General features: G+C 32.7%; 1 non-coding gene across 1 annotated transcript; it reads right to left on the bottom strand.

The window, feature by feature from the left end:
- Positions 1-19,252: 19,252 nt before the first annotated feature.
- On the bottom strand, positions 19,253-19,359 carry LOC141722311 (small nucleolar RNA R71). Its single transcript, XR_012575328.1, has one exon. It is a non-coding gene; the product is annotated as a small nucleolar RNA R71 (small nucleolar RNA).
- Between the last annotated feature and the right edge of the window lie 247 nt (positions 19,360-19,606).

Here is a 19,606-nt window from a genome sequence, read left to right as displayed (position 1 = left end):
ACCTAACAATAATATATCTTTATATATATTAACCCCCCACATTTTATCTTCATAAAATGCTTTAATAATAATTAAAACTATTTTAATCATTATTTATTTTCTTAAATATTTAGAAAATAATTCTCTCTCTCATTATTTCATCAAAGAAAATATTCTTTTATGGTGTGACCCTGTAGGTTCAATATTATGCCGGTAGTAGAAATAAATAATAATAAACTTTTATTAATTATTTATATGAATATTAAAATTCACTAAATATAATTAACTGATTAATTATATTTATTCTACATCGTGAGTGATGCTTCTCAACATATCGCGACTATCCGGATAATATGAATTCACTGCTTAGAATATCAAGAACCTGTCAGTGACTAGTTACCGTACAATGAATTCCTTCTACCCTTATAATATCCCAATTAAATACAAGGCATGGATCTTGTGTCAAGCCTATCGAATTTAATCATATGATTTCTTATTCATAATGCAAAGTTCATATTAATGCAAATTAGAAACTCCTTTCTAATTTCATACACTCTGGCCAGAGATTCCAGAACTCGCATACTAAGAATAACATAGGATATTCTCTTCCTATACTGGAAGGGGTAGATCCTCTATTGACGTTAACTATCTCTATACACAAATCCATATGCCCAGAATAGACCTAATGGATGTCCTTGAGACTAAGGACTAGACCAAAGCACAGTTCATTATATATAAGATACCTTTAACGATCTCAAGTCTAAGGACACTTGTACAACTATCACTCAGTGAATAACCATTGAGACGTGAGTAATCTCCATTAGTTGTTCAACTTATCAAGTCATGTTCAGTGAACTTATTCCCTAATAAGCACCTACATACCAGCTATAGTATCACCACACAAATGCCTATGAGAACAGACATCCTCCTGAAGGGAGCAAGCATAGTATGTACCAATCTTTGCGGATCCACTAACATCCGATTAGTTATCCTTTGATCAGGAACTGTTTAAGTCCAGAGTTGTCATCTTCTAGATCCCATTATTATAATCTCATTATAATTCTAGAAGCTTTACTCTAAACTATGGAACATCTTATTTAATACACTTTAAATAGATAAAGCCCATAAAAATATAACAAGTCTTTTATTAATTGAAAATGAAATCAAATAGGAATACAAGAAAGTTCTTCCTAACTCATCATATATGATTGGATTTAGGACAAACACTTTCAAAAATAATAAATAAAAATATAAAGAAACAAAAATAATTTTAGAAATGATTTTAGCATTTATGAGAGTAAATATTCAATAAAATCATTTTAAAAGCAAAAATGAATTCATAGAGCTCAATAATTAACTATAAAATTAATTCTCGCACCGAACAAATTACACATATTAAAGATAAAGCAACACACAACTGACAGAACCATCTCATATTTATTTATTTAATAATTCGATAATTACCTTTGCATATCGGATCCGAGAATAGGTTACTTAGCCGCTAAGTAACTATAAAATGATACAATTTAATATCATATTTAGATAATTATCAAAACTGGGCTTCTTATAAAATACTTGATACAAAAATAACGTAATATTATTCCGCTTTTAAAGAATATGGATTTTCTTGATCTATTAAAATGGTTAATGTATCGAAAATTGTACGCCGGGACGCATACGGGTCAAACCGTAATCCGGATTGAAAAAGTTAAAATACGGAAAATGTCCGGAATTACCAGATTAGGTTAGGAAGGAGTTTTCAGAAGAGTTCCGGGTTATAAAAACGTAAAAATGGTTGAGGTTGGACAATCCCCGACTTTATAAAATAGTTTTATAATTACTCAGAAAATAATTATTAAATCTATAAAATATTATAAAATCATATAACGATCCAAAAATTTCCAGAAAAATACCATAATTATCTATACTTTATTCTGCACATGTAAATATTAAAATATTCAAATAATATCATATATAATATCCAAAGCATCAACTCCAATTACCAGATAATTCCCTAAAATTCACATAAAATCACAAAAACAATTCCAAATAATAATAAAAATAATATTTGAAAATATGGGATATTACAGTAACGCCCCCAAATCTGGGGTCAAGAATCTGGGTCGCCACGCCATCCTTCAATCATGAATAACGTGTATTGATTCAATAATCCAATAGACCTCAATCTCACATACACACACAAGTTAGATCCCTAGAAACGATGTACAAAATGTAATCTTCTTTTATTATAACTCAAATATATTGTACATGATCTCAATCAATTATTTGTAACCTCTACATGAGGTCACAATAATTACTACTAACATCTTATATCTATCTGAATACTCTGGTCCACCTGAGACAAAGCTGCAAGGGATTCTCCCCACGATTGCAAGTGACTAAGTCCCACACTGGCATACTGGTAATCTGTTGTGTTGTGACATTTAAAAGAAAGTAAAAGTGAGCAATAATGTTTAGCCATAATAATTAACAGTGTGAAAAGACTGTTAAAGAATTTATATTAATCCGGATAAGGATATATATTTATTCAAAGTAGTTTTCTTGGTGATACACACATTTTTCAAAATAATGTTTTCGATTGACTTATTAGTCTACAAATACCTTAATGGTAAACTCAACAGCTAGGCTTGGGTTATGGTATTGCATCTCAATTTAGATTGGAAGAATATGACATTTACCAGAGCTCTACTATACGATGATCAGTCGTATAGCAGAATGTTATTCATGTAGAAGGACGACTTCCTTACTCCTGGTTGTCACCCTAGCCGCATTCGGGCTTTATATTCTTCCCCAACTCCCGAGTATATTTAGCATACTTTGCATGTCCATCAGTACACATGGTACCTTCTCATGCAAAAATTAAATTAGTTGTCTCCCCAGTACACAAAGTTTTGGATCCCTACCCCTCCCTTATTCTTTAAGAATCCTATCATATATTTGAAACTCGAACTATATCGAATTTTCCCAAGCGTTTTTCTTGTTGATAGAAACATCCCATCTATATATATATATATATTTATTTCTTTATATATCTATGTGTGTGTGTACTTCCGAGAATTTTTAGAGAAAATGTGAGTTTCTCTTTGTCAACCGATAAGTAAATAAGGAGGAGTTTCTTTTGACACTATAGTCAAAATATTTAAAATATGGAGAGATAATATTTCTCGACGAATGGAAAGTATTAGAATGATTTTCTGAAACTCATAAAATATTTTGAAATATGTTTTGTGATTTTTAAATCATATTAAATCATTTAATAAATATTTAATAATTATATAATAATTATTAAATAATTAAACCTTGAATAATTCTATTTAAAAGAATATTTGAAATAATATTCCTCCACTGATTTATGTTTAAGTAATTAATTTAATCTTTAAGTAAATATTAAATAATTAAAATTATTAATAAACTAGTCGTTGGAGAATACTTCTCTTTTAAATGAATATCTGAAAAATATTCATCGCTTAAATAATTAAATATGTGTTGAGGGAATAAGATTATTGAAAATTATTTTAAATAAATTCGAAGTATATAATAAGATTAAATATTTTAAATATTCACAAGAGGACGTCGAGTCCCTTGGAATAACATAAATACGAACTTTATTCATCCAAAACATCTCTGGAATACTTCCGGGTTTTAAATAATTATACAGTCCAACTCTCGGTCTATAATATATAATACCACACTACACGCTACCTTAAATATTCTCATATATAAACACCTCCGGAATATTTTCGTATTTTTATAAACTTACGCTGACCGACTCTCGGTCTAAATATATCATTTCAAATCCGGTATTTTACTATAACAAAATCATCATATATTATGATTCAATATATAAGAGCTTGTAAGACATCGTAAAACATTTATCATACATATATTATAGTATTTAAAAACAATCACAACACAACAGTTCTTAAAAGATAGGGTTTGAAAACTTGCCTGAAGTCCAAGATACATTTCCGACTTTCACTCGTTTCGAGTTCTCTAATCAACAAATATCATAATCATAATCAATATTCCTAATCCCATCAACGACTTATTTTACTAATAAGTACAATACTTTACAATTTTCGATATTCGACCTTCTCGAAATAACTATCAATTCTTGATCGCAATGGACGGTCAAAATGGTCTTCTAGAGTTGACTTTACCGAATATTATTATTACGCAACTCGTACTATAACATTTTTAATAAATTGAAAAATTACTTTTTTTAATATGAAACCACCTCAAGGAGCTTGTTGAGTGTTCGTAATATTTATCATAAAATTTTCACTTTGATAAAATAAATTTGAATAGGTGACAAGTATTTTAAAAGTTTGGTCAACTACGGAGTTTTACTATTAATACCGCTTTCACTAAAACATCGATTTCTCTCAAACCGTTAACTAAATCGACACACTATTTTCGCGTGCATGATCTAAAAAAATTTAGAACAGATTATTTGAAATTGGTTTTCTGGGAAGAGGGTTAAAAATTTGGAAGCAGCAGTTTATAGGCAGTGGTTACGCTGCGTTATTTTGGCACTCTCTCCTTGCGCGACCTTCGCTCCGATATTTTTATAAAATTGAAAAATTAACATCATTAGCTCAAATTTTAAATAGGTCTTTCTCACTGTATAAGTCATCTACTGGTCAAGTTTCATAATTTTAAACAATTTTTAAGGGCCTCAATTATACCCTCAAAATCAGCACTAGGTAGCAGTTTAGTTTTCTCGACTACGTTCACTAAAATGGACGTTTCTCCTAATTCGTAAATCGTCTCGACATGATCTTTGTATGGTTACAAAATAGAAACAAATATATTTAAATTAATGTCCATTGGTTTTCAAAAATATATATTTTAAATTTCAGAATTATGCTTCAAAACAGTGCTAAAGGCACACAAACGTTACAACGGATATACGCGTAATGATTTCCAGTTTAACTACGTTAAATGCATTTAACAACAACCCAATCCTCAAATCCATAATATTTCTTACAAGTTCAGTTTATAAGATCTATGTAAACTTTACCAACATTAAATCAGAACAACTAACCATCAAGAAATCATCATTTATAATCCAAACTCCATGAATCCACATAAACTTAAACATATCTTAAACTCAAACTTATATCTCAAGTAAATCAAAGAGTGGATGATATTTATACCTTTATTGGAGATTTTTAACATTTAATAAGGGTATCGGATCCTTGAATAGATCTTGGTTCAGTTTTAGGAGTCTTAAACTTCCATGGAAAATCAAGTAAACAAAAATTAATTTTCAGAATTACTATTCACCCTCAACTTCAAATATTTTCTAAAATTTAAAACTCCATGGATGAGCTTCAAATTTTGTACGTGCCGTATCCATAATATGAAGGAGGTGTGGTAAAAATGTTGTGATTTTGGAATGAGTATAATGTGAGTTTTAAATTTTTCTTTCCTTAGTGTTCTTGTATGACCAAAAGGAAGAAAAATGGAGGAGAATAGAAGTTTTGCTTTATTGCACTTGTTTTATGTGATATGATGATTTGTATAAATGTTTGTAATGGTATAAAATCAGATCATGGCTGATGTGGGAAGCTTCATTGTATGTGTTTTAGAATATGCAACCGTACTTTACACTATGTACTCACTATTCCTAGTATTATTCTACTAACTAGCATAGTTTGGATTTTGTACTTCTCATATGGCTTCCTAATTGCACTGGTTAACTTCTAATGTTCTAGTTGCATAGTGTGCATGGTTGTACTACTTTTCAACCTGCCAACATACGCTTAATACTCAATTTCTTTTTGCAAGTTCGATTGTTTCTTGAAAATATTTCCCGTCATAAATCCTTTAAACGTCAATGCCTTACTATTTATTATACTTGAACTTGGTTGTATTTATGAAATTATAGTTCTTATAATTATCATGGTCATTACATAATTATCGTATCCCTCGATGTCTCATAGAAAATGTCCTTTTGAAATATAGGTTTTCTTCGAAAACTAACGACTTTTACAATACACTCATTTATTACGTATAATCATAATATCCACTCAGAAACTTAAATTAAATACCCGTATATGGTGTGGTCGCAATTTTTTTTATTAAACTGCAAGATTACCATTTATAAAGGTCTTTCACCGATGTCAAAAAATTGGCTTTTTACAGTCTTCCCCCCTTAAAAGGATTTTGTCCCAAAATCAGTTTAGAAAAAGACGGGGATACGTTTTTCGCATGTCAACCTCAAGTTCTCATGTTGACTCCGTAACATTTGATCTCTTCACAAAATTTTCACTCGTCTGTCAAATATGTTTCAGAGTACTCGTTCCTGTAGATATATAGTCGCTACATGTTGTTCCATATACGCTAAGTCTGGTTGTAAATTTATTTGCTCATTTTCAATCACATGTCTAGAATTGACGGTTAAATCCCCTAACATCAATATGTGGTACACGTTATAAACTTGTTGACTGTTCGGGAGTAGCGCTAATTCGTAAGCTGACTTTCTTAGTCATAATTTCAAACAGTGCGATAAACCTTGGGCTCAACATTTCTTTCCTTTCGAATCTCATCACTCCCTCCCAAGGAAACAATTTCAACAGTACTTGGTCTCTTACTTTGTACTCTCTGTCCTTACGAGTCTGGTCCGCATATCTCTATTATTTCTCCTGGGTTGCAACTAGCTGGGTTATGATAAGGTCAATGACTTTCTTTGGTCGGTTGACTCAACCGTGGTCCAAGTAACCTCCGCTTACCAACTTCTTCCCAAACCCAAGGGAAACGATTTCTTTTTTCGTATAAAACTTTGTACCCATTCCAATGTCCGGATAATAACTTGTTATTGTTGGCGATTCAGTTAACGTCAACTGGTCACTTCATCTTCCTTAAAAATGTATAATAAGGACTAGTCGCGCATCTTCTAGTGTTTGGAATAGTCCTTCAACTTATTCGTTCCCCTCCATCACTCTTACTAGTGCTAGAGTTTTGTTCATTAATGTTTGCTCATTTCGGTGCATCATCTTTGTCAATCGTTTTATGTAGGAAGTTCTCGTTGAATTTCTACACGCTCGTCTCCTGTTACACGCTTAATGTCATATTTAACATTTCTTCTTGTAGTAATGTAAGGCACATCCTGGTCCGTTTCCATCTCGAAGAAAGCACCATTTCGTAGGTAATTGATTGATACGTTTTAGAATCTTGGAATGCTCATCTTCCGCTATTTGTCAAACTTCTTTAATCATTTCCCGTATAATATTTCTAGTATTACGATACCTTCAAGTTCGTATTTATTATTCTTTCTAGCAGCTTGGACGTATATGCGTTTATTGAGAACTACTACCAGTGGTCTTTAAAGGGCGTGTACGATCTTCTCTTCCTTTTGTCAGCTTTAACAATGATATCATTCATCCTTCCACGTTTCCTTTGTAAGGGATATCAACGTCTTTTTTTCTTAGGCTTGCATGATGAGTATACCTACACGAATTTTCTGTCTACAATAGGAAATTCTCCTAACCGCTCCCAAATAAAAGGTAATCAGCTAGACGTATCTTCAATGGTTTGGATAGTTCTCTCATTCTACTTATCGATTTGAGAACTCTAAGTCGTGCTTCTGTTCGTCCTTTTTCGCAAAATATCTTGGGAAATAATCCAATTGTGAAATTAAATCTTGGGTTCTTGCGTAGCGCAATTGTCACGAGGTCTCTCTGTCACCAATTATCCCTTCCACGTTCATAACAATTTTGTCGATTGGAGATCTATCGTTTGCATAATAAAATAAGCAATCTTATTTAACCTATTACTCAAAATCCTCAAATAACATAACAACTTACTTGGTTTTTGATAATCCTCCTTTAAAATTTATTATAATTAACTCTTACTCCCATTCGGGTCATTTACAAGCCGCAATCTCCAAAATTTTAATCCTCGCCTTTCTATTTTCACTTTCAACCATGTCGAGTACTTACTTACCTACTCAATGACATCCCTTTTCATACTCGGTCATGACCAGTATCCTCTTAAGTTTCTATCCATCTTTAATTCTTCATGTTACGTAATAAAAGGTTCTTTTCACATTGTCTTACTTCAAATTCATTCGTGCAATCCTTCTGATCAGTTGTTCTGAAGTTTGTCATCCTCAATCTATCTTTTCCTACGTAAGGTGTCAGCCACCACATTGGCTTTTCTTGATGATATTAGATTTCTTAATTATAACCCTTGATCAATTTGACTATAGCCTCTACCCCGTGTTTAGTGTAAGTATACTTTTCGGAAAATAATAAAGGATCCAAATTTTCCTCATAAGTTAAACTCTTTGTCCCTTTTAGTGCGAACCTTATCGCAATTATTCTAGATCATTAATATGATACTTTATGTCACGGTCCTTAAACCGAATCAACGTATCATTCTACTTCACAAAAAATCTTTTTTTTTCTTTTTTTACGTCGGGTATTGCTAACACGGGGTTAAAACTAATCTTACCTTCCCTATTTGAAAACCCTATTCTTCGAATTCATACACGTTTGGTCCTTCCTGAATCCATTAAGTACTCATTCTAACAAAAAAATTGTACGATATATTCTAAACATGTTATTCCCCCTTTCCATAATTTTACCCATTAATATGTTTCAATGGCACAATTAGAGCATTGAGTTTTCAATGTCATATTACCGCAATCGGTTCTCAACTATACCTCTCTTTGTTCGGAAGACAGTCAGCCTTGAAATAATGATTTTCATGATATTGTTGTAATTTAGACAATATTAATAATATTTCAAAATTGAGTATCTCAAGAACTAATGAGCTCCGAACAAAAGAGTCGCAACACTCAAAAGATATATGAATTGGAAGAAAGAACACGACAATGATTATTCTTCCATGTCCTTAGAATTTTATATTATGATATTATAGAGAATATCCTTTGAAAGCAATGATTGTTGAATAATAACATCATACAAATGATATTTTTAATATTTCCCCATTGAAAGAATAGTTTTCTTTTCGAATAATGAAATAAATCTCAAATAAAATCATCAACCAAAGGTTAACCATTAAGGTCTCAAAATGATGCTATTTTGAAAGAAGAAATTCTATCCAATAATTAAAAAATAAGGAAGTATATTATTCTTCAATCACTTTGTAATTTTAAATGGATATTCGTTATATAAACGAAAGAATAGAACATTTCATAAATAAAATATTTCATAACTGGATATGAATCCTTGTTCGAGTGGGCGACCTAGTTAGGTCTCAATTAAATCATTCTTTGAAAATTTCATCAATAATTAATTTCGCATATATAATGCATGGTGTAATAATTAAAATTTGATTAGAAGTGGAACAAGCAAAATAATAACTAGTCCATATCAAACAATACTATCAACCAGCTAAGAAAATGGTCAGCTCAATTGGTTTGGCACAACAACTAGCTAGGACGATTAGCTAGGTTTTCATCATATTAAATAAAATTTCGACTTGTTAGGACAATTAACTAGTCGTTCATGAGAACATATGCAGCTAAGCATATTTTAGCTTGTTCCAAAAAAAATATCAACATCGTAACCACCGAAGAAATTTGAAGCTACCCGGATGACGATTTTGAAATAAAGATTTTTCAAATTTGGGTCGAAAAATGCAATTATAACTCTGAATCGTTTGGTCTTGGTATCGGGATAATCGATAGCTCCCCATTAAATATTTCTTGCCAATAAAATGGTACACTCAGAGGTGCCATCATTCACATATGTTATCAGATTCTCAAATAGAATTGAATTCGAAATACCAATATCAAATTGATACCCTTAATATGATTTTAAAGTTCAATATACAATTTCATCCCGAATAGAAGAAAAGGATTCCCGAGAAATCTATGGATATTAGATCATCTATGTTTTTAACAATTTGTTAAATATTTACAATCTTGACTGAGAAGAGTAAGTATGAAAGAAGAATCAAATGGAGATATTCATTATGAATATTCATCGATTATTTGAGGAAAATTTATTAAAAATTCCCTGGATAGTTGAAATAAAGAATAAATAGCTCTAAGCTGAACAAGAAGATCATAATCTATGAATGAAAGTTCACGGATCAACAAAAGACTTTGGGTAAGTCCTTATTCGAAGAAAATGATTTACGTTGTTGGTCATATCAGAAGTTCAAAGTAGAGAACTAAAATGATTGCCTAATATGACTTATCAAGTCAATGTGAATGATAAACAGTTTGGAGGGAGTAGTGTGACAGTGAGTAGATGCCAAAATAATTCATTGATTATCCTAACTTTGGTCGCTATCCGTCCGAGGATGATCCCATATCTCCGTCTTCGTAATTCCATATTTCAACTAGTGTCTCTCTCAATATTATATTAAAATCGCTTACTAACTTGACTTTCACAGGTATATCTATCATTATGGTGTTTTATCTCAAAGACCTTACTCAGAATTATTCCAAAAACATCCGTTAAGCCGATATAAGCCTGCTACACGCATCCGTTACTAATTACTAGTTGCCAATTCCCATGGGAACAGATCAAAGAGATCTCCCAGGGATCTCAATGCAGTCCATACGTTTGGTGGCATGTGTGTGTAAGTGAACATACGTTACAGAATATATAAGAGGTCTATGAATATATTTATACATAGTCTCTAACAATAAATTTTTTTTACCGAAGAATTTCATTCTAGACTCAGTGGTCCCTCATTAGTCCTTGTAGTAGGTTCTAAGATCAAACCATCGCTCGTTGTAATCATACACCATTTAATTGTTGACATGCCATCAATTCTCGACGCTCTTGATCTCTGAGCTAAACTATCATAACCTTACATGTTAAGTGCACTAATAATATCATGTCGTATGATCGTCTTATGATAACATTCTTATTTTACGCTCAAATCTTTTTTAACGGAAATAAAATACTTAATGGTATACTAGACACTATTTTTGGTGGACTCGTTGTCCATAGGGTGTTTGAATCTTCTAAGGAAGAATGATACCTTCAACTACTTTGGGTCAATAACCTCAACTATATATTACTAATTAGACTTTATGGTTCTTACATATGATGCCCCCTTATGGGCCACCTATAAAGAACTATGAGTAACCAGGCTCGTGTTATCCAAACGAACATATGGTGTTGGTAATATCGTCTTTACCTCAAAGGCGCTGGAGGCTCATCTCCCCATTTTATTATCAAAATATTTCCCAAATCATATAGGAATATAAATTCTCATCTTCCATTTTGATTATCCCTAGTGATTCCATTGGTCTTAGTATAATACCTCAAGTAAACATCTCAACCTAACTTACTCGTTGGTACTACTTCCGGTAGTCAAATGATGAACTCTATATGAGCTCTTACGCAATCTCCCATCTAGAAAAAACTCCTAACACTCACGACTCTACTATAAATTAATGCTCTGATATCATTTCTGTAACGCCCCCAAATCCGGGGTCAGGAATCTGGGTCTTCACGCCATCCTTCAATCATGTATAACCTATATTCATTCAATAATCCAACAGACCTCAATCTCACACACATACAAGTTATAGCCTTAGAAAAGGTGTACAAAATATAATCTTCTTTTATTATAACTCAAATGTACTGTACATGATCTCAATCAATTATCTGTAACCTCTACATGAGGTCACAATAATTACTATTAACATCTTATACCTATCTGAATACTCCAGTCCACCTGGGAAAAAGCTGTAAGGGATTCTCCCCACGATTGCAAGTGACTAAATCCCACACCGGCATATTGGTAATCTGTTGTGTTGTGACATTTAAAAGAAAGCAAGAGTGAGCAATAATGGTCGGCCATAATAATCAACAATATGAAAAGACTGTTAAAGAATTTATATTAATATGTATAAGGATATTTATTTGTTCAAAGTAGTTTTCTAGGTGATACGCACCTCTTTTCAAAATAATGTTTTCGATTTACTTATTAGTCTGCAAATACCTTAATGGTAAACCCAACACCTATGCTTGGGTTACTGTATTGCATCTCAATTTCAATCAGAAGAATAGGAAATTTACCAGAGCCCTACAATACGATGATTAGTCATATAACAGAATGTTATTATTGTTTTATGCATGTAGAAGGATGACTTCCTTACTCTGGGTTGTCACCCTAGCCGCATTCGGGCTTTATATGCTTCCCGAACATCCAAAACATCTCTGAAATACTTCGAGGTTTTAAATAATTATACCGACCGACTCTCGGTCTATAATATATAACACCACGCTACACGCTAGCTTAAATATTCTCAAATATAAACACCTACAGAATATTTCCGGGTTTTTATAAACTTACACTGACCGACTCTCGGTCTAAATATATCATTTCAAATCCGGTATTTTACTGTACCAAAATCACCATATCTTATGATTCAATATATAACAGATTGTAAAACATCTTAAAACATTTATCATGCATATATTGTAGTATTTAAAAACAGTCACAACACAACAGTTCTTAAAAGGTAGGGTTTGAAAACTTGACTGAAGTCCAAGATACGTTTCCGACTTCCACTTGTTCCGAGTTTTCTAATCAACAAATATCATAATCTTAATTAGTATTCATAATCACATCAATTACTTATTTTACTAATAGGTACAATAATTTACAATTTTTGATATTCGACCTACTTGAAATAACTTTTAATCCTTTGTCACAATGGACGGTCAAAGTGATCTTCTAGAGTTGACTTTACTGAATGTTACTATTACGCGACTCGCACTATATCATTTTTAATAAATCAAATTTTTTTATTTTAATATGAAACTATCTCGAGGAGATTTTTAACTATTTTTAATATATATTATAAAATTTTCGCTTTGATAAAATGTGTTTAAATTGGTGAAAAATATTTTAAAAGTTCGGTCAACTACGAGGTTTTACTATTCATACCGCTTTCACAAAACATCGATTTCTCTCAAACCGTTAACTCAATCGACACACCGTTTTAACATGCATGATCTAGACAAAATTTGCAACAGATTATTTCAAAATTGTTTTTTGGGAAGAGGGTTATATATCCCGAAGCAGCAATTTATAAGCAGTGGCTACGCAGCGTCATTTTTGGCACTCTCTCCTTGCGCAACCTTCGCTCCGACATTTTTATAAAATCGAAAAATTAACATCTTTAGCTAAAATTTAAAGGGTTCATCCTTACTGCATAATTCAGCTACTGTCCAAGTTTCATAATTTTAAACAACGTTTAAGGGCCTCAATTATAGCCTCAAAGTAAGCACTAGGTAGCAGTTTGGTTTTCTCGACTACGTTCACTAAAATGAACTTTATTCCTAATCTGTAAATCATCTCAACACGATATTTATATGGTAACAAACTAGAAACAACTATAATTACATTCATGTCAATTGGTGTTCAAAAATATTTGTTTTATAGTTCGGAATTATGCTTCAAAACAGTCCTAGAGGCACACGAACATTATAACGGCTATATGCGTAATGATTTCCGGTTTAAGTATGTTAAATCCATTTGACGACAACCTAATCCTTAAATACACAATATTTATTACAAGTTCAGTTTATAAGCTCTATGTAAACTTTACCAATATCAACTCACAACAAATAACCATCAAGAAATCATCATTTATAATACAAACTCCATGAATCCATATAAACTTAAACATATCGTAAACTCAAACTTATATCTCAACTAAATAAAAGTGTGAATGATATTTATAGCTTTCTTGGAGCTTGTTAACACCTAATAAGGGCATAAGATCCTTAGAGAGAGTTTGGTTTAGCATTAGGAGTCTTAAACTTCCATGAAAAATCAAAAAAATAAAAATTAATTTTTAGAGTTACTATTCACTCTCAACTTCAAACATTTTTCTTCAATTGAAAACTCCATGGATGAGCTTCAAATTTTGTACGTGCCTTATCTATGATATGAAGGAGGTGTGGTAAAAATTTGGTGATTTTGGAATGAGTAGAAAAGAAGTTTTTCTTTATTGCACTTGTTTTATGTGATAGAATGATTTGTATAAGTGTTTGTAAGGATATAAAATCAGATCATGGCTGATGTGGGAAGCTTCCTTGTGTGTGTTTTACAAGCTGCAACCATACTTTACACTATTTACTCACTATTCCTAGTACTAATCTACTAACTAGCATAGTTTGGATTTTGTACTTCCCATTTGGCTTCCTAATTGCATTTGTTAACTTTAAATGTTCTAGTTGCATGGTGTGCATGGATGTACTACTTTTAAACGTGCCAACAAACGCTTAATACTCAATTTCCTTTTCACAAGTTCGATTGTTTCTTGAAAATATTTTGCGCCATAAATCCTTTATACGTCAATTCCTTACTATTTATTGTACTTGAACTTGGTTGCATTTATGAAATTCTAATTCTTATAATTATCATGGTCTTTATATAATTCTTGCATCCCTCGATGTCTCAGAAAATGGCCTTTTGAAATATAGGTTTTTTCGAAAACTAATGATTTTTACATACACTCATTGTTACGTATAATCATAATATCCACTCAGAAACTTAAATTAAATACCTGTATATGGTGTGGTCACAAAAGTTTTTATTAAACTATAAGATTACCATTCATAAAGGTCTTTTACCGATGTCAAAAATTCAGCTTTTTACAACCAGAACCCAAAAATATGGACAATTAATAATATTGCAAATGTCTAGGATCAATTACACGACTAGGAGCACCAGCGGAAGATAAATTTTAATGAGCCACCAAAGACCGTTCCTCCACTTTGTTGTCTTTATAGATGTATAACTAAAATTTTAATAGTCAACCCAATTAATACTCAGTTAACTAGATTTATCATTTATCATTACTAAATAATTTGTTCATTTTTACACCCATTTGAATTATCCAATAATTTTATTTTATTATTTATTACTCAATTTTATACTCTTAGAATTAATTTGTAATTGTATTTATATACTCTTATACTTCTACATATTACATTACTTCAATGATATTTTAGATTTTATAATTATTGGTTTAATTTTTAATACCAATTTTATTTTTTTTAAAAATGGTACTTTTGGTTCAAAACCGGACTAAACCAAATTATTTTATTTCGATTCGATTCTGTGCGGTCCCTAACACGACTTTGGTCCGGTTCGGTCCGAGAAAAAATGATATTTCGGTTTTCAGTCTATTCGGTTCGGTCCAGTTTTGGACTGAATCCAGGACCGAACCGACCGAATGTAATGCCCCAAATCCGAGGTCAGAGAATTTGATCATCACGATGAAACCTCAATTTAAAAACTCAAAAGTAAACCCACTAGTATAACTTCGAAAAGAAGTATACTAGGCCCAATTATACAATAACACAAGTATAATATAAATACAAACAACTTTACATAATAGAACTTACTCTGATTCCGCAAACCCTGGACCAACCATCTTCAGAAATGCATCTTTCTCCACCTTTCTCGAATTACGCGGATAAACAGCACAAGTCTACCTCTCACATGAAGGTAAGATTTAAAGCAGGAAAGTATGAGCAAAAGAAATGTCAGCAAGTTCAGTATAACATATTTATATGGTCTTTTGATATAAAAACCGACATCTGCAATGAAGCAGAACATTTATACAATAATTGCTGAATCAGAAAATTTGTTAAGGAATCCCATAATTGGTTCCTCAACTACATTCAAAACCCCTTTTTGACATTTTTGAGCAAAAATGTTTCAGCAATAACTTGAATCCCATTAAGGATCAGAAATCATAAATTGTGTTTATGGGAATATCGTAAACAACAATATGAAACAATGATTATGGACCGAATCATAAACTTTATTCAGACCCTAGTCTTGACATTAATATTCCATTTAATGTCAACATCAAATTAGATATCAATACTAATCTTAGATGCTCACAACATTTTTATACTGAAGTCAACATCAATCATATATATCAATACCAATTTTCGATATTAACTGCAAATTAAATATCAACATCAATCATAAATTGAATCAAAATTGCATCTCATATTTTATTCAAAATATAAACACTTGATAAATCAATTATTACATGATTAACAAAACAATTTAAAAGTCAACAACAATATAGATTTCAACCTCAATTTAGATGGGAATCCTCGAACGACGGTATGTTGACACCGATGATCAGTCCTTGTATCGGCAGCACCGGATCATATTTCGTTGAAGCATGTCCAAAACAAAACAACGGGTACCCAACCAAAAAGGAAACACATTGGCCTTATGACAGAAGTTGTATTCTAAATATTTCATATAATATATAGCCCTTGCTGGACCGCTACCACGGCCTCTTAGACAACCATCCCATCTTAAAATATTTTAGAAAATGAGCCGAATCAATCGACGTTCTTTATTAGAAGAAATTGATGATATTAGTATTTAACTATCAGAGTTTGCCAATTGGCATTTATTATCAGAGTTTGACAGAGATGATGTCATAAGTATTTACTCACATCAGTACTTGTCAAGATGGAAATTAGGAGATATCAAAGAAGAAAAGATTTACAGAGATATATCGGTGTAGGACTTTACTTATTAGGATTCCTTATTCTATTCTAACATATATTCTAGATTGATTGTGTAGCTGTGCAGTATATAAGCACATGTTAGGTTTACACTTTATATGTCATGTATTGATATATCATTCTCATAAACTAGCAGCTCTTACGGATATTTGTTCATTCTTTGAGAGAGTATTGTAATAAGTTTTTATACATTAATGTAAAAACTATTTTTCCTACTGAGTTTGTTATTTTGATTTGATTGTTTAAACTGTATTCACCCCCTCTACAATTAATTGAAGGCATAAGAATTGGTATCAGGGCTGACACATAAATAATTAAGATCCACAAAATAATCATTAATGGTAGACAAAGAAGCTCAACAAAATTCCCTACCTCCACCAGTCACAAATCAAATCAACCATAACATGAGTAGATATGAGGCTATCAAGGTTCCAATTCCGAAGGTTCATTAATATCCAACCTGGAAAGTGAAGATGGCCATGTATCTAGAAACAACAGATCCTGAATATCTGAACAGGATTTATGATGGTTCTCACAGGCCCATGAAGCTGGCTGTTGCTGTTGCTGGTCAAGAAGAAAATATGGTTGATAAAGAAAATAAGGACTATTCTCATAAGGATCTTTCATCTATTATGAAAGATGCAAAAGTTAGACATATTTTGCATAGCAGTCTTGACGTTGTCATGTCCAATAGAGCCATTAGATGCAAAACTGCCAAGGAAATTTGGGACACTTTGAAGGTCAAGTGTCAAGGCACCACTGATAAGTGGATTTTATATCCACTTGGAATGCTTTATTACAAGCTTAAATTGGTGTTTTGGACTCAAGTTGTTGATATTTTGATGTGTTTTTGTGTTATTGCATTTCAGGTATCAGTTAAATGAAGAAAAGAGCTTTTAAAGGAAATATGATGAAAAGTGATCAGAATTGGAAGCCAAGGCCATTGTCAAGTTGTAGAGAATCTCAATAGCTTCGCGTGGGCAGTTGAATCGCCTAATTCTGACGAGTAGAACTCAAGTTATGGCCAAAACAAGATTCATCAGAATATTTTTCCCAGTCATTAGCTGAGCGCCCGCTCAGGAGAGCTGAGCGCCCGCTCAGGGGGCGGCTGGTCGCTGATTTCGCTGAAAAAACCTTTTTTGAGTAGAATTTGACGATTTTAAGGGTCCAGGTCCACTAGGGGCGTATATATACTTAAAAAAAAGGGTTTTCATCATCCGAGAAGATTGGGATACCAAGGAGAAGGCCTAGAAGCACAGAACAACTCCGAAAAAGAAGATCTTGTTTTCAACTTGTGATTCTTTGAATTAGTTGTAACTTTGGATGCTCGTTTTCGTTCTTGTTGAACCTAGATCTCGTTTATTCGTACTTTGATTATTATTTAGTTTATTAAGACCTTGTTCATACAATGTTTTCATTGGAACCCATGGTGACAATGAGTTCGATTATGGGCTAATCGTTGTCATGGGGTTCTAGCGGATTTACTTATGGATTTCAATAGTTAATTGTTTCGATATCTTGGTGTGTGGTGATTGTATGATATCCTAGTATTGGTTGTGCTTATTCGTCTTATGTGCGTAGCTAACACATAAGATAGTGTGTTAATCTCTATTGAAGCGACAGTGAATATAGAGGTTTAGAACTTGCCATGCTAGCATAGGTTCTTGTATGTGTATACATGATTCGTAGGTAACTCTAACCGTTTTACTTGCCCTATGTAATCAAGATAGATAACTTATTCTTAAACCGTTATGTTGTCAAATTCTATAGACATATAGGGTCTCAAAATAATTGGTGCCTATTCAGCTTCTATCTCTTTTGTGGATGTCTGGTAGAATGGTACTCGTGCAACGAAAGTTGGCGTTTATCAGTTTCGTGTTATCTGATTAGTGTCCTCACCATCACATGCTAAGGTTAAGAATGAGAAGGCTATTGAATGAAGTAGTAATGAAGTTAGAATCCCATGTTTGTCATATATAGTAATTCAACCTCAATTCTCTTAGTTAATGTTATTTAATATAATCTCTTAGTTTAATAAAAACCCAATTTGTTATTTGTCTTAGCATTGAGCGATAACCATACATTGTTGCATAGGTGCATAAATTGAACTTAACCTAAACCAGTCTCTGTGGGAACGAATCTGATTTATATCTTATACTACTTGCGAACGCGTATACTTGCGTGAATATTAGCGCGTGTTTTCGCCCTAACAAGTTTTTGGCGCCGCTGCCGGGGACTCGGTGTTAATTTTTAGTTTATGTGCTTGTCATCAGTGGTCATTAAAGTTCACTGACTCGGATTCTTTTACTTTCACAGTTTATTTGTTTGTGTTTCAGGTACTCATTACAATGGGAGATCCAGCAGCACGAACGAAAGCCTTGATGGACTTTTCTCAACCCAAGATCAATAACATTCAATCTAGTATTATCCGGCCAGCTATCACAGCTAATACCTTTGAGATCAAGCCTGACATAATTCAATGGGTACAGACTTCAGTCCAGTTTGGGGGTTCTCCAACGGAAGATCCCAATACACACATTAGGGATTTCATTGAAATATCCGACACCTTCAAGTTCAATGGTGTTTCTGAAGATGCTGTGAAGCTGAGACTGTTCCCATTCTCTCTGAAGGACAAGGCTAAGAGCTGGTTACACTCTCTACCAGCTGGTTCGATTACTACTTGGGAAGATCTTGCTCAGAAGTTTCTTACTAAATTCTTCCCTATGGCGAAGACAGCTGCACTCAGGAATGCTATTACTCAATTTGCGCAGCAAACGGGAGAATCGCTAAGTGAAGCTTGGGAGTGCTACAAGGAGATGCTTAGGAAGTGTCCTCATCATGGAATTCCTGATTGGATGATCATCACTTGTTTTTACAATGGGTTGGGAGCACAGTCCAGACCCATGCTCGATGCAGCATCAGGCGGAGCATTATGGGCAAAGAGCTATAAGGAAGCTTATGATCTAATTGAACTGATGGCTGCTAATGAATATCAGTATCCAACCCAGAGATATCCACAGGGCAAGGTAGCAGGAGTTCTTGAAGTGGATACAGCTACAGCTATCACTGCTCAACTAAAGGCGTTGTCTATG

The sequence above is a fragment of the Apium graveolens genome, chromosome 4 (genome assembly GCF_009905375.1).
Source record: "Apium graveolens cultivar Ventura chromosome 4, ASM990537v1, whole genome shotgun sequence".
NCBI lineage: Eukaryota > Viridiplantae > Streptophyta > Magnoliopsida > Apiales > Apiaceae > Apium > Apium graveolens.
Note: the sequence above shows the minus strand (reverse complement) of the source record. Positions and strands in the feature narration are given on the sequence as shown.